This window comes from Balaenoptera acutorostrata, chromosome 3 (genome assembly GCF_949987535.1).
Source record: "Balaenoptera acutorostrata chromosome 3, mBalAcu1.1, whole genome shotgun sequence".
NCBI classification, from domain to species: domain Eukaryota; kingdom Metazoa; phylum Chordata; class Mammalia; order Artiodactyla; family Balaenopteridae; genus Balaenoptera; species Balaenoptera acutorostrata.
Genome location: NC_080066.1, coordinates 80,320,071 through 80,332,057, shown reverse-complemented (window position 1 = coordinate 80,332,057; position 11,987 = coordinate 80,320,071). Strand labels below are relative to the sequence as shown.

Below are 11,987 nucleotides of genomic sequence, written 5' to 3'. Positions count from 1 at the left end.
TGCGGAGCACAGGCTCCAGACGCGCAGGCTCAGCAATTGTGGCTCATGGGCCTAGTTGCTCCACGGCATGTGGGATCTTCCCAGACCAGGGCTTGAACCCGTGTCCCCTGCATTAGCAGGCAGATTCTCAACCACTGCACCACCAGGGAAGCCCCTGAGTCTGCATTTCTGACTGGCAGTAGTGGATTAGAACTGACTGACTAGCAGAGGTTACCGTTAGAAAAGGGTATGTGGTTTCAAGTGGAATCTAAAAGTATTTTTAGTTCCTGTTTGGGGAAAGGGTAAATATAATTAACTTTAAACTTAAAAAAATTAAGGATATATGGTATAATTCTTGGGTTACCCAATAAAAAGATTTTTTAAAAATAGAATATAGAACATATAACTTCCAAAACCAGTAGAATAAAAAAAAAATGTGAAAAAGGATACTTCAAAAGAAGACAATAAGATAAAAAAATAAAGCAATAGCAACAGAAATATGTTTTCTAGAAATAGAAAAATTGATCAGTACCATAAATGCAGTAGACTTAATGCTATAAATAAAAGACAAAGATTATCTGATTGATTTTTTAAATAAATTTATTTATTTAATTCATTTATTTAGGCTGCGTTGGGTCTTCATTGTTGCGCGCGGGCTTTGTCTAGTTGCAGCAAGCGGGGGCTACTCTTTGTTGTGGTGCACGGGCTTCTCATTGTGGTGGCTTCTCTTTGTTGCGGAACACGGGCTCTAGGCACGTGGGCTTCAGTATATGTGGCATGCAGGCTCAGTAGTTGTGGCTTGTGGGCTCTAGAGAACAGGCTCAGTAGGTGTGGCGCACAGGCTTAGTTGCTCTGCGGCATGTGGGATCTTCCTGGAACCAGGGCTCAAACCTGAGTTCCCTGCATTGGCAGGAGGATTCTTAACCACTGTGCCACCAGGGAAGTCCCTGAATTTTAATAACATAATTTTATGCTACAGAAAGTATAATAGTGGGAAAATAAATATTAAAAATATACTAACCAAAAGAAAGTTTGTATAGCTGTATCAAACAAAATACAGGCACACCTCAGAGACAGTGCAAGTTCAGTTCAACATCACTGCAATAAAGTGAGTCACATGAATTTTTTGGTTTCCTAGTGAATATAAAAGTTATGTTTACATTATACTGTAGTCTATTAAGTGTGCAATAATAGCATTATGCCTAAAAAATGTACGTACATTAATTAAAAAATACTTTATTGCTAAAAAATGCTAACCATCAACTGAGCCTTCAGTGAGCTGTGTAGTAACACCAAAGATCATGGTCACACATCACCATAACAATGTAACAGTAATGAAAAAGTTTGAAATACTGTGAGAATTACCAAAATGTGACACAGAGACATGAAATGAGCAAATGCTGCTGGAAAAATGGTGCCAATTTCCTTGATGCAGGGTTGCCACAAACCTTCAGTTTGTTAAAAATGCAGTATCTGTGAAGTGCAATAAAGCAAAGCGCAATAAAACAAGCTATGCCTGTAAATTGTAAGTATTACTAGAGATATAGAGGGTCACTACATAATAAGGCTCAAGTCACCAGGAAAATAAACTAAGCTTGTAGGCATATAATCTCAAAGCAAAAGTTGATAAAATTACAGCTTATATACAAATCCATTATCAGAGTCAGATTTTAAAATATTTCTCTCAGTAACTGATAGATCAAGGGAAAAAAAATCAGTAAAGCTATAGATGATTTGAGCAACATAGTTAAGTAATTTGATCTCAGGTGTCTACCTTCTGCCCCAAAGACTTCTTTTAGCATTTCTTGTAACGTGGGTCTCCTGGTGGTACATTTTCACAGGCTTTGCCTTTGGTTGAAAAGCATTTTTGCTGGGAATACAGTTCTAGGTTTACAGGGTTTGTTTTTTTTTTTCCAGTACTTTTAAGGAATTCTGATGTCATCCTTATTTTTGTTCCTCTGTATGTCATTGTTTTTATCTGGTTGCTTAAAATTCTTAAATTTTTTCTCTTTATTACTGGTTTTAAGCAATTTGATTATGTTGTCTTTGTGAGTCTTCTTCATGTATCATGTATCATCAAATCCCTTGCGGCTTGTTGAGCTTCTTGGATCTGGGGGTTTAGAGTTTTCAAGTTTAGAAAATATTAGGCCTCTTGACGTCCCACGGCTCACTAAATAGTTTCTATTGCTATGTCTTCAAATTCTGTGATCTTTTCTTCCGCTATGTCTGCTCTGCCATTAATTCCATCAGCATAATTTTTATCCCAGACATTGTAGTTTCCATCTCTAAAGCTTAATTTGGGTCTTTTTAACATCCTCTTAACTTTTTGAAGATAGTTATATGATATGTTTTAATATCCTGTCCCAATTCTGACATCTGTTTCAGTTCTGGGTCAGTTTTGACTGGCTGTTTTTCTCATTATGGTCATGTTTTCCTGCCTCTTTGTATGCCTGGTAATCTTTAACTGGATGTCAGACACTGTGAGTTTTACCTTTGTGGGTGCTAGATATATTTGTATCCCTATATATCTTCTTGAATTTTGTTCTGGGATACAGTACACTTGTATGTAAATTATTTAACCCTTTCAGGTCTTGCTTTTATGATTTGTTAGTTGGGTAAAGAGCAGGGCTCAGCCTAGGGCTAATTACTCTCATAGTAACAACTTCCTGAGTTCTCTACCCAGTGCTCCATGAATTATAATTTTTTTTTTCATTCTATCTGGTAGGAATATGCACTGTTTCTGTACCCCCCTAATCCTTTCAGATTGTCCTTTCTCTAGCCCTGGGTAGTTGCTGAATACTACAAATCTCTCTGCGCAGCTCTCTCCTCTTTGGGACTTGGCCCTATGAACTCGAACTCCCTGGGTTTCTCCAGACTCTCAGTTCTGTCTCCTCAACCTAGGGAATCTCCCAGTTTTTGTCTCAGTTTCCTTTCCCTGTGTTAAAGCTTGGAAGCTCTCAAAGAAGTAAGCTGAGGTAATCATAAGGCTCACCTAATTTGTTTTCTCTCACGGATCACTGTCTTTCCTGATATCACTGTCTTGAAAACCAGTTTCATGTTGCTTTGTTTGTTTCAGAGGGGAGGGTTAAATCCAGTCCTTATTACTACAAGTTGGTCAGAAGTGAAAGTTCTAAAACTATTTTTTAAATTATGCAATAAAACAATTTTTAAAAATCCTTAGGGGGACTAATATAAAATTACTGTGCAATAGGATAATAGTAAAAGATAGGAAATGCTGAGATAGATCTAAAAAGGTTAGAAAATTCTAATAGGTCCTCAGGCACAGGCATGAAAAGATTTTCATAATGTTACTAAGTTTATCAGTTAGGATAGGTTAGAATTATGTTATGGTAACCACCCTCAAATCTCAATTACTAAAATCAAAAAGGTTTATTTCTTACTCATTTTAAAAGTCCACTGCAAATTGGGAAGGTGATTCTTCTCTTCATCACAGTTACTCAAATGACAGAGCAACCACCAACTCAAACGTTGCCAATAAATAAATTAGAGGAAAGACAGGCATCTAGAGAGTCTCAAATTGGCAATTCAATTCTCCAGTTCAGAAGTGGAGCCCGCAGTTCACAGGCCAGACCCAGAAAGATGGCACCACCCAACCACAAGGGAAGTGTAATCCTGCTATGTGTCTGGTTCTCTAGAGAGAACTACTGTAACTACAAGGTGAAGAGCCCTCATGACTATCACAGAGCACGCTTCTGGTCAGCAGTTATTCAGTGTATCCTCCTTCTTATAGCCAAAACACACTCCTTCTCTTCGAAGGAGAGATAACTCAACAGTACCATTCAATCAACGGCATCAAGCTCAAAGTTCAGTATCTCTTGCTAGTCTCTAAATCAGGGGATAGTATGCACTAGTCTCCTCTAGATTGGTTATCCTATGAATTAAAAAGCTGTCCTCTACACACACAAGGTTGAAACAGAGATAGAAAAACTGTAAATAAACACTCCTATCCTGAAGGAGAAAGATGGGAAACACTCAGTCACTGGTCCAAAACAATTCTCTGCTACAAGGACACTACTCTGGTGGTGCAAAAATTCCTTGATGAGAACCTGACTCTGCTTGCTGGAAGGGGATCTCTAATCAATTGCTGTCCAAAGCTATTGATCCCACCATCCAGGAGGTCCTTCCTTTTTTCTTTATCCTTCTTGACCACAGAGGTAGACATTGGGGAATATGTTTTATTTGGGGACCAAGCAACTTTCTCTGTCTGCTACCCCGTGTAGAAAGTTGGGGGCCCAAGGGTCATTTTGAGTTGATCAGTCATAAACTTTTAGTCCAGGCTCATGGTTTGACAGTTCAACTTTCTCAGTATGTTTGCTTTTTATTTATCTGACTGCAGTCAGCAGTGAGCCAATACTCACACCCACAAATTTAAAGAAGTGCTCCCCCCAGCTCCTCTTTACACTTGACTGGAGTACCCTGAGCCCATCAGGCACTGGTAGAAGACTGACGTTTTAGCAAGTGTTTCCTAAGCCATTTTATATATCTGAACAAATTACTGGGCATTGGTATTTCCAATTCCTGACAGGTATTAATATTTAGGATGTGGGAATGAGAAATGAAAACTTCTGGGAATTCTCAGGTATCCCCAAATTACACAGAATTGTCATTCTATATTTTTCATAGCACCATACTTAATATATTTAAAATAGTTATGAGTGACCAAAATAAATACTGAATCATTTTTCTGTGATAGTTATACTAAATGTTCCAGATATTTTCTGTTAAAAAAGACATAATAATAAATGTTTATTAACATGAACCAATGTATTGGGACAAGATTATATACTTCAATACCATTATATCTACCTGACATAGATATTTGATAACAGAAAACATTAAATAAAGGAAACTAACAAAAATGCCAATAAAAATCATTTGTTAAATTGGAAGCACTACAAATATTTGTTTAAAAGTTTTTCTTAAAATGAAATCTATCATACTAAGTGAAGTAAGTCAGACAGAGAAAGACAAATATCATATGATATCGATCATATGTGGAATCTAATTTTAAAAAATGATACAAATGAACTTATTTACAAAACAGAAACAGACTCACCAATTTTGAAAATAAACCTATGGTTACCAAAGGGGAAATGTCAGGGGGAGGGATAAATTAGGAGTCTGGGATTAACATACACACACTACTATATATAAGATAGATAACCAACAAGGACCTACTGTATAGCACAGGGAACTACACTCAATATTCTATAATAACCTATATAGGTGAAGAATCTGAAAAAAAGAATGAATATATGTATATGTATAACTGAATCACTTTGCTGTACACCTGAAACTAACACAACATTGTAAATCAACTATACTTCAATAAAATTTTTAAAAAAGAAATCTAAAAAGATACAACACATTAGTTGCCCTATCTGATAGTCTTTATCTTTATTTTATAACAACTATTCCAGACATAGAAATTCTTCTTTCATTTTTGCATCGATATTAGTGAAGTTGCTAGGGACTGTCCAAAAACATCTTCAAGTTGGTGTTAGGTTACATGTTACTTCATAGAAGCTCTTTTCCTTTTTTTTTTTTTTTTTTTTTTTATTAGAAGACTATCCTTTATTTATTTATTTATTTTTGCTGTGTTGGGTCTTCGGTTCGTGCGAGGGCTTTCTCCAGTTGCGGCAAGCGGGGACCACTCTTCATTGCGGTGTGGGGACCGCTCTTCATCACAGTGCGCGGGCCTCTCTCCATCGCGGCCCCTCCCGTTGCGGGGCACAGGCTCCAGACGCGCAGGCTCAGCAATTGTGGCTCACGGGCCCAGCTGCTCCGTGGCATGTGGGATCTTCCCAGACCAGGGCTCGAACCCGTGTCCCCTGCATTAGCAGGCAGATTCTCAACCACTGCGCCACCAGGGAAGCCCCTCTTTTCCTTTTTTAATGATAAAAAATATTTTGTCTGCTAGCCCAGATTTTGGTCTTATTGTTGCAATTGATAGTGCTTTTGCTAATTTAGACTTTAGATCAGTTTCTGATCTCATTTCAGAATGTTCCACAACATTTACTTCTTTTCTTTGCATTTATTGTTTAAGTATTTGTAAAGAATAGCACCCTTTGGCAAATAATCATACACTGGGAAGTGCCAATAAATTTATTTGGTAGTTACTTGACTAATGTTACATTTGGCTCTCCTCTCAAAAGTAAAAACACCACACAGAATCACAAGTCAAAATTGATAATTTATGGAATTATTTTGCTTCCACAACATGTTATTTTTGGAAGACCATTGATGGGATTTGTATAAATTATCCTATGAATATAAACTTACTAATTTTTATTTTACTTGCAAGAATGACTCACCATTAGCAGCAGACAGGGGTATGAATACACATTTATACCATGGCAATAGCTACAAGTATGACTGAGTGATCAGACTATGACCACTTCTCTTCTGTGGACTCCTATTGTGGTTCCTGGAAATGTTGACTTTACTCTTTGACTCCACCTGTCAGCATTCCCTAGTCTTACTTTTGAGCTTGACTTCAGAGGATTCCTGCAAACCAGTAATGGCTCTAACTTCATTACTTAGCTTTAATTCTCATAGGAAAGTTACAATACTTTTTCCTGTTTCATCGATTTCTTGACTGATTTGTCTTGAAATTCAGAAAAATATGTGTTTCCCAAGAAATGCCGTGAAGGAATTTACACATAGAAGAAACACTTCGGGGCCTCTCTTTAATCTAATTAATTGGTATGATGGCCATATTCATAATTTAATTAAGTTTTCTTGCTTAGGCCTTCTCCTTTTACTGGTTGGGGGTGAGAAGTTTAGCCTTTTCCAACCCTGCAAGTATCTGGATTTGTGGACTTTTTCTATTCTCTTTTGTTCCCACTTTCAATATTACCATTTCTCATCTGAGTTCACTTCTTTCTCAGAGTAAGTTGTCAAATGCAGCCAATATAGTAACCAAAACATGCTATTAACATTTTGTTAGTCAAACTCTTCCAATAGAGATACAACTTCATTACGTACACCATTTGTCTTTCAACAATTACAGTCAAGTTTACCAAATCTCTCACCATAGCAGAATGTGGATCACCTCATGTAGCCTTGCCATCTGCCACCTAAGCCAATGCAATACACTGGTGTAATGTAGCTCAGCTGTGTTTCTTCTAATGGCAGCAATCCACTTTCAGGATTAATTCCTACATCAGTAGGGAGAGACTTAGTTATGCTGTAGAACAAAAATTCTCTAACTGCAGTAGCTTAAAATAAAAATGCTATTTCTCCTTCATGCTATATGTGTATCTAAATAAACAGGAAGGCTCTTTTCATAGTCCCTCAGGAACCAAGCCTGATATAGCAATCACCATCTGAATAGTAAAAATGTTACCATGCTTGAGGGAAAAGAGGGTTCTAAAGAGTCTCACATTAACAACTAAATCCTCGAAACCAGAAGTCACTTTCACTCACAACTCACTGGCCAGAAACTAGTCATATGGCCACACACTAGAAATATTTGGTGAATAGCAGGAATGAAAATCTACATTAGGCTAAAAACAAGCTGACTTTGAAGAATCAAAGAAAAAAATCTAGGTGAATAAACTCTTAACTCCTACAAGTTAATGCTGGACCAAGAAGCTTTCTGTAAGTACTATGGTATGATAATTAAAATAAGTATGGGTTTCTATTTTTCAATTTAAAAACTGAATACTCTTCAATCTAATAAATTATACACTTTAGAATTTTAGTACAGGTAAATAAAATATGGACCAAAATGTATGGAATAAGAGCTTCACTGCAGTGTCTATAATAGTGAAAATAAAAGAACAGTTATAAAGTTATGATTATACCCATACAAAAATATAGGGCAGGGGTTGGCAAACTTTTTCTTGAAGTGCCAGATTGTAAATCCTTGAGACTTACGGACCATACGGCCTCTTGTCATGTACAACTGTGCTGTTGTAGTGCAAAAGCTACAACAGACAATATATAAACAAATGACATGGCTGTTTTCTAATAAAATTTTGTTTACAAAAAAAGGTAGCCAACTGTGGGTCATAGTTTGCTAGCCCCTGATATAGAGCAATTAAAATCAAGTTTTTAAGGCAGTGCGTAAATGCTTAAAATATTTTGAAAGCTTAAAACTACAGTTTATAATTATCAAATTCTCCACAAATGGCAGGTTTTACTTTAGTATTTAAGAGGGAAAATTCATCTTAAAAAAGAGGTTGAATTGGGTGAGTAATGTAGTCAGTTTTTCTGTTCTGTTTTTGGAAAAGTCAAATGACCCTAGATGTACCTGAAATATTTCTGTAAACCGAAATCCAAGGTCACTTCTGTGATCAGTAGTTATTCAGGCCATTAATATCTGCAGCTACAGCTTCATTTATAGCTTGGTCCAAAAATCTCCATAATGATGACCCACTGTGTCATCAAAGAAGACTAAATTATGCATAGTATATTCTTTTAAATAACAAAAGTGATTTTATAATACTTTTAAAAAGCAATTAAAAGTTACCTTTAGCTAACTGTAAAAGTAATTTCACCCAGGACACCTCATCCCTCGATGATGTTACAGATGCTGCTACAGATGTGTTTAATTCCTTACAAGATGATCCAAGTGAAGTATCTTTGAGTTTATAGATTTTGAGATGAAAATTAAACATTACCATGACTTTAAAAAAATCTATTTGACTATTCATTTTGTGTACATGGATTGGCAGATATGCCTCATTAGTAAACAATATTTTTAAAATAATCATTTCTCTTTTAATGCTTAGACATAGGTAAATTGTGTTTTATTTTTTAGCTGAAAAAACAAGTCGTAGTGTTATAGCAATCTAGTAAAAATGAAACACTTGCAATTCTTTTTAGTGCCTGTATACATACAAAAGTCCTAATTCACTGAAGTCAGTACAAGTGAGTGATCCTGGAGTAACAAGTTTGATGGAACAAAAATGATCATGTCAACCATAATTTTAAAATGACATTACAGAAGCCTAAAAAAATGTAATGATGTCAAAACATTTATAATTATTATATAAAGTGTATCTTTAAATCACATGCTGTCTTTCCTGTTAATAGACTATTCACTAACCCCTCCTCTTGAGGTAAAATTCCTCAATTCCTATTAGTAAAAGAGATCAGTAGGTCCTCTTCTTTAGGTTAAGAGGTCCTCCATTCCATATGCATATAATCACTGTAGGAATAATAAATAAAACTGTAATTAGTACCATCAATGGAAGGGTTATTTGCAAAAACTGATATATTTTTAAAAGGGACATTCAGTATAAATGCTAGGAACTATAGATGTGGTAGAAAACACTAACTTCAGAATCAGATCAAATTACGTTCAAATCTTGGCTTTGTAACCTTAGACAAGTAATTGCCCAGATATCTTTTTACTTATAGCTGAAACAAGGTGACTCATATCTTGTCAGTTCCTTTAAAAAAATGTTTAGAATAGTTCTTTAAAAATTTATAGGGTGAAAAAAATTACAATTTCCTTCCTAAAACATTGGAGAGATACAAAGGGGAAAAAATAACATAAATAAATATGGCATTCAGATTTTCAACGTAAGTTAAAAGTGCATCCACAAAATGAATGTTTCTTAACGTCACTGAACTGCACATGTAATCAATCATAATTCTGTTGTTAGGTAACAGGAGACTATAATACAGTAAGGCACCTTGGTAGTTAGTTCTTAGGCAAAGAGTCACTTGAGTGCATCACTGGCTTTCAGAGTCAATCAAGAAAGTCTAAGTGCTTGTTGTGTATTGGTTTGTTATGATTTCAAATCCACTTGTTTATGACTTAAGTGAAGTTGTTTTGATCTACAGGTAAATTTGTTTACACTAAGGAAGCTGTGCCAGGATGATGTCATCAACATCTGCTGTTGTTGATAAGCATTCAGCAGCTCAGCCATTAAGGGGTGCCGCTGGGGAGGATAATCAATACGAACATATGGAAGAGCAGCTATCGAGTGATGGACACTTAAACTTTAAATACCGAGAATTTATGAGGACTTACCGAGAGTGTTTAGTCTGGGCAAGGCTACTCTTTGCTGACTTACATAGCTCTGTGAAGATCTTGAGACACTTGCTCCTGCCATGGCCAGGCCACTCTTGGTCCTCAGCAGTGTTAAACTGTGCAGCAGTCTCAGGAAGAGAAGGGACATCTGTTCCTGCCTTGGCAAGGCTACTCCTGGTAGGCAGTGGTGTAAGTCATGTAATGGTCCCTGGAGTCATAACATTTGGAACAGCCCAGCTTGCTTACCGACACCGGTACTGTCACCCCCTAGCTACGTGCCCCAGCAGCAAGAGACCTACGCTGGCAGCTGATACCCAGCTTTTAGTTGGAAGGACTGACTCTACAGACAACCAATTCCTGGAAAGGTACACCTCAACTAAATTTGGACTTTCTTTCATCTCCTTTTTGCCTGGAACAACAGTGTAATCAATCTATTATTAGTTTGGAGTATGTTATTTCTTTATTAGCTTATTAACAGACATTATCCTGTATGGTATCGGCTTGCGAAATATTATTTTTATAAATTATAATTCTCACAGTGAACTGGTGTTAAATAAGCTATTGGCAAAGAAAATCTCAGTCCCTGAGCACAATTTGCCCAGATAAAACAGCACTCTAAAGCAGGTGGTGGCAAACTACAGCCCACTGGCCATATCCAACCAACATTCTGTTTTTGTAAATAAAGTTTTATTGGAACACAAACAGGCTACCATTTACATATTGTCTATAGGTGCTCTTAAGCTATAAGGAAGAGTTGGATAATTGTGACCACACAGTCCACAATTATTCACTATCTGGCTCTACAGAGAAAAAGTTTGCTGACCACTGTGCTAAAGCACTGCTACTCAAAGGTTTGGTTTGCATACCTGAATTGTTTGTTCCTGATCAGAAATGAGATACGGAGATTATGTGAAAACAGAAACCAACTATGTTACCAAGTACAATGTTTATTTCAACTATTTTTTTGTTTTCATTGCTAGACTTTCTCAATGAAGGATTTATAGTCTGGTACAAGTTCCTTTTCTCACAGTGGATAGGTATAAACTATTCATTGATCAGGTACTTTCAATACCACTACTTTAAGTATATAGGGGCAGGAGAAGGAACTACTCAAAGCTCACAAGGGACTACAGTGTTACTTAGAGACTTATTTTGGTACAGTGTTCTAGGTTTTTGAAGCATTAGGTGACAGCCTTGGCAACTAATTGAATGAGATTCAGAAAATGGTCCTTACACAGATTTTTTCTTCCCCTTACTCCAAAAGTCTTCTCTGCTATAGATTTATGTTTCAACAAGGTGAAGGATGACAGTTAATAAGTCCCTCTATCCCATCTTTTCTTGGGAGCAGGAAAGATAAAAATATTTGCCCCCACCCTCAAAAATATTCAAGAAAATAAGTCAATAAAATATTTTGCCTATTTAGCCTCTTTAATTTACTGAGCAGATAGAAAACTATAATATTAAATTATAATTCTCTTGAAGTAGAAGAATTTATAAAGCAAATCAATTCTCTGTAAATATTAGCAGTTCATCCCCCTGTACTTTGTCTCAATTTAAAATAAATCATGCATCAATTGAAGAATACGGAATAAAATCTACCACTAACTTTAACATGAAATTTCCTCGAGCAATATACAATTTCTAGAGGCACCAAAGGTAATCCGACTCAAGCAGCTTTCTGAAAAATAAAATTATTCAGGGACAGATTTTTATTGCAAATATTTACTCAAAAACTACTATATACAGCAGAATTTTAATAGCCATTTTAAACATTTAACATTCAGTGAAACAAAATTTAAGAATTCAAAGCACATTTTAAGAAGTAAAAATGTAGCATTTTAAATAAAAGTTTATTAGTACTTCAAAGCAAACTACTGTTACTCATATTATTCATTTCTATATCTATTATTTTCTATATGATAAAAAACTGAAAAAATCAATTTAGCAGCCATCTTATGGATAAATTAGGCTAAATATCCCAAACCAATTTTTTACATCC

At 36.0% G+C, this 11,987-nt stretch overlaps 1 protein-coding gene across 11 annotated transcripts in view; it reads right to left on the bottom strand.

The window, feature by feature from the left end:
- Positions 1–561: 561 nt before the first annotated feature.
- Positions 562–11,987, bottom strand: part of ZNF280D (zinc finger protein 280D) — a 132,369-nt gene continuing 120,943 nt past the window's right edge. For 5 of the 11 annotated variants that reach the window (XM_057544335.1, XM_057544345.1, XM_057544344.1 and 2 more), the window contains one exon: positions 562–11,666. The gene's annotated coding sequence lies outside the window, so the exon portion shown is untranslated. The remainder of the gene's footprint in view (positions 11,667–11,987) is intronic. The other 6 variants (XM_057544339.1, XM_057544341.1, XM_057544338.1 and 3 more) reach the window with 6 other exon arrangements.